General features: G+C 32.1%; 1 non-coding gene across 1 annotated transcript; it reads left to right on the forward strand.

Annotated features, from left to right (window-relative positions):
* The first annotated feature begins 3,838 nt into the window (after positions 1 to 3,838).
* LOC140608501 (U6 spliceosomal RNA) lies at positions 3,839 to 3,943 on the forward strand. The gene has a single exon (XR_012010522.1). It is a non-coding gene; the product is annotated as a U6 spliceosomal RNA (small nuclear RNA).
* Positions 3,944 to 4,833: the final 890 nt, after the last annotated feature.

A 4,833-nucleotide genomic window follows, 5' to 3' on the forward strand; every position in this document is an offset into this window, starting at 1 on the left:
AAAGGAAAATAGCAATGGTAAAACTATATGATAGCTCTTAAAGTTTACATCCCATTGGACAAAGCAGGCCACATGACAAACCTGAAATCAATGTGTGCAAAAGACAGTTTTCCTTTTGAAAATTTTGGTATGGGGAGGCAGTAAATATTTTGAATAATCAATGTAAACTACCACAAAATATAGAAAGATATATTGGAGAAATGATAAGATAAAAATGCCTGGATTTTAGTTCACAGATTAAGATTAGGAGAAGTTTCTTTTCTCCTACTGAGTTAGCTTTTCATTTATGCATTCAGTTTGTATTAAGATTTCAAGACAAGATCCTAGGATTAATGAAACATTCATATAACCTCAGATCTTCCTAATTGCTTTACAATTATGTAAAAACCTTTCAGACTAATGAATTATTCTGGACTAAAGAAAATCCAACTTTATAGTAATTTTTATAAAAGACATTTCAATAGTAAGAAAAGTATTTAGGATCCAAACCGTATCCATGTTCTAATTCTAATCTCAAACTCTTACAAGGGAATGTAAAATATATCCACTTAAGAATTGTCATTTGCACTATAAATATAGAAATGTCATTTAGCAATTTATGATGTCATTTCTATGTAATAAAAATGATGCTGGTTATGACTTATAGACTCAAATTGCAAAGATGGTTAGAATTTATGGAGTGTATCTACCTGTGCTAAAATAAAATAAAAATGGCATGGTCAGGAAAGATTTCTGATCTAGTAGATCAGATCTAATAGAAATGTATTTTAATTATTTTTAATCTCTGAGGTGTTTAAGATATATCTTAACTTCTCTTTCAATTGTATTATTTGGAAATAAGGTTGTTCCAAGATTACTTTGTGAGATATATGCTCAATTAAAAAAAAGTAGCTCACTTTCTTTTTCATCTTCAGTGTACCCCATCAGAAAAAGAAACTTTTTAGAAAACGAGAGTTATCTTGGGGTGGGGGGGATATATCCCTGTGGAAATTCGTATGTAGTTAACAGAGAAACATATCCCAAATATAGCAATTTGAGTTCATGAATGAATTCATAGATAGCAACTTTCAAGGGAAATACAGTGAGGAGCATATTTTGTACTTTTTCCCATAAGTAATACTGTTCATCGTTAGTGTGAAATGAAGAACAAGTAATAATATCTGAGCAGGTATGATAGCTGGACAAATACATCTTTAGTTTTCCTCAAGTTAAGGAGTTAAATTTATTTCTATGTACTATGCATTTTTCAAAATCACATGTAATGTTCCGAATTGCAATTCAAAGTCAAAAGCCATTGTATTACTTACAAATCACCTAGACTATACGATGCATTTTATTAAGAGCTAGGATTCTAAGGCTTTATCTTTAATTATACAAATTTAAAAAGATGATATATCGCAACTCTCTATAGTACATGCATTATTCTTATTGTCTACTCTCAATACCTTAAGAATATTTAAAAGGTCCTATTTATAGGACCTTTTAAAAATTATAAGTACTTGCACAATAGTTTGATATTTCTGTATTGAAGCACAATGAGAAAAAATACAAATGACAGAATTTTATGAATTTTCAACGGTGGTAAGTCGTTTTACAGAAAACACATAAATTCATTTAACTTTTGTAACTATAATAATCTAGTTATTCAATTTTTGCCCCTTAGAATGAATACATTGTAGGTCTTCAAAACCTCTCAACCCACGTAAAGAATTGAAAAAAAAATCCAATGAAGTAGTGGAACCATTAATATTTCTTTCTAAGAGCTAATTTAAAGAGGCCACTCATCATATTGTTAGTTCCCATCAATGAGTAATTTTACATTATTAATCATTTCGCAGTAAAAGGAGTAAGTGTGAAGACCTAACAATGGTTGTACAGTTGAGGTTAAAGTTCAAATCTCCTAAAACTCAGTGCACTTCTCTCCAAGCCTCAATAAATGATTTAATTTTATTTGAAGTGTAAGCAGGTACCTAACATAAACTTCAGTGACTTTTATCTTTCTACATGCTTTCACTGTTAATTAGATTGTCAAAGGTAAACAAAAGTTCACTAATTGCATATTTTCTCTAAATTATGCGAATTGAATATTTTTAAATTGAAAAGCTTAATAAAGATAAATAGCAATACCTTTGCCTTCTTATGTGCTTCATTAATGTGTATTGAGTGTATTTGTGTTGTAACAATTGCTGTGGTAATTACTCTGTTTAGTGAATAGTAAATCTTGTGTAAAGAAACAGAAGGATATTAAGCTTTCTCATTGCTCTTACTCAATATAGGCAATATTCTTTTTGAAAATGACTATATAATATACATAAGCCACTATTTGTTCTCTTTATTTTCTTCAAATTGGCAACAGAAAATTTAATAAATTTGGTATTTAATTCTGCAATAAAAATTCAGAGTCAAGCAATGAAAAAATGAGTATTTTCTCTAAGAAACAAAATTCAATGGATTTTACCCTTAATCATCTAGTAGCAAAGCATTTGAAACATTCTTGTATATTTCATAAAACATTTCATGAAAACAAAGGGCAAATATATGATCTAGAATGAAAAGAAGGACAAAATATATGAAAAATAATATTTAAAATGTGCTTAGACACCTCATTTTATGAAAATAATGTGTCTTCATATCTTTTACTTAACTTTGTCATTCTGATTTATACCAATATTCAGCCACCCATCTGTGGCTTCTAAAGGACAAAGTTGTCTATTATTAGAGTTCTCAGGGTATTATTTAATTAGCATATTGCATTAATACTACACAGGATAAAAAGTTCCTGGCATTTCCCTAATTGTCCTACTAAAATGGCAATCACAATTATGTATCCACATTCATTCTTAATTTGCTTCCTTTCTTAAGATGAGAAATTGTGGAATACAAATGTCATTTAACTCAAATATAAAATCAACATGTCATTAAAAGTTATATTCTGATTATTTTTTTAAATACATGTAGCTATTTTCTATAATTAAAAGTTTCATTTAGTTTGAACTTTTGAGTATATATTGGAAAATTCAGACAAAGAAATTAAGAACAGTATCATATGCAGATGCTTAATTTAAGAATAATTTAATGTCCTTCATTTCCTTTTGACTTGTGATTTAACATTTACATATCAAAGTAGAACTGGATTCTATTTAGAAGTTAACTTGAAAATTTAAATTTTTCCAAGTCATGCCAGCCTGTAAGTATTTTAAAGTCAGAGTAATAGTTACAGCACAAATTTTATTGTCTCTCATCTCATTTACTGTTATAGGAAATCAGCCCCATGCTGAGTCATCGATTTATGTTAATCTCCAGTCAATGTTACAAGTGTACTAAAAACCCCCAAATCGGGCAATAATCATCACTTTGCCATAGCCATTTTCTCCTCCCCTTTACTCACTGTATTATTGATTAATTCCGATAAAGATGTTACCAAAATGTGCTTTGCTTCCATCATTATTTCTGATGCTTATGGTGAAAATGGAATCAATGCAGAAGGTGCAATCATTGATGGTCCCAAATCTCTCTCAGATGCTAGAATAACTCTGCAGGACTAAAAGAACTGGAAAAATGACCCTCTCATTTTCTCTTTTTTACACATCATTGGCTTTGAATCTGAGCATCTCCAATTTCATCCTCAGTGTTTCTCCTTAGAGAAATAAGTCCATCAGCTGCTCAGTCTGTCTCTGCCAATCGTTCAACTGATGAGCCTTCCTTCTTCTTTTCTCTACTTTTGGCAATATAATAAAACTCTTTTCTGACCCCTCATCTCTTTATCAAATAAAGCCAACTATAAGTGGACTATTAAACTCAGCTCACCCAGACAGCATTGTATAAAATAAAAAACAAGCACTCACTATAGCAGTCCTATACTAAAATTGGAACCACACAGGGAAGAGAAGCATGACCCCTGAACAAAGATGACATACAGATTTGTGAATAGTTCCATATTAAGATTTTTTTAAGTTGAAAAATTGAACACTGATTTATTTTTGAATAAAACTCCATCTGTGACTTCGGGTTTCAGCTACAACATGAAAAGAACTTGGATATTAGCACTCTTGTACTTACACCAAGAAAAGAAGTTGAATAAATTGAAGTTCAGTGATTTTCTTAGGCTCATGAGAGATTTCTGATTCCCATGGCACTTGACCACCCCAAAATTCAGAGATTGCAATTAAAGAGAATCACATTAGAGATACACTTACCTAGAGCAGATGCTACTGGAACCATAAACAGGTAGGACAACTTAAATAGTAACTTGCTGCAGGCCAAGGGTGGATTAGCATGAGATGGGCAAACGGGTGGAGGCTGCATTGGTAGACGAGCCTCCATAATTTTGTGTGTTTCACCCTCAAGAACCCACTACATTTGAATAGTGAGGAGACAAGAAAAATCTCATAATCCTGGCAGGGCAGGAGAAATGTAACCACTTTGAAATACATCCAGATAATTCTGCAAAACAAAGGCCTACTTTTCCAAGAAAAGGACTTTATCAGAGCCTTATCCCACTTGGAAGGAGGACAATTTTACAGGGCAGGCCTATTTCGCCAAACTTGTTTCTTTTATTTTCTTTTTTATTGGAGTTCAATTTGCCAACATATAGCATAACACCCAGTGCTCATCCCATCAAGTGCCTGCCTCAGTGCCCGTTACCCAGTCACCCCCACCCCCGGCCCACCTCCCTTTCCACTACCCCTTGTTCATTTTCCAGAGTTAGGAGTCTCTCATGTTCTGTCACCCTCACTGATATTTCCCATTCATTTTCTTTCCTGTTTCACCTATAATCCCTTTCACTATTTTTTATATTCCCCGAATGAATGAGATCATATAATGTTTGTCCTT

Source organism: Canis lupus, chromosome 17 (genome assembly GCF_048164855.1).
Source record: "Canis lupus baileyi chromosome 17, mCanLup2.hap1, whole genome shotgun sequence".
Classification (NCBI taxonomy): domain Eukaryota; kingdom Metazoa; phylum Chordata; class Mammalia; order Carnivora; family Canidae; genus Canis; species Canis lupus.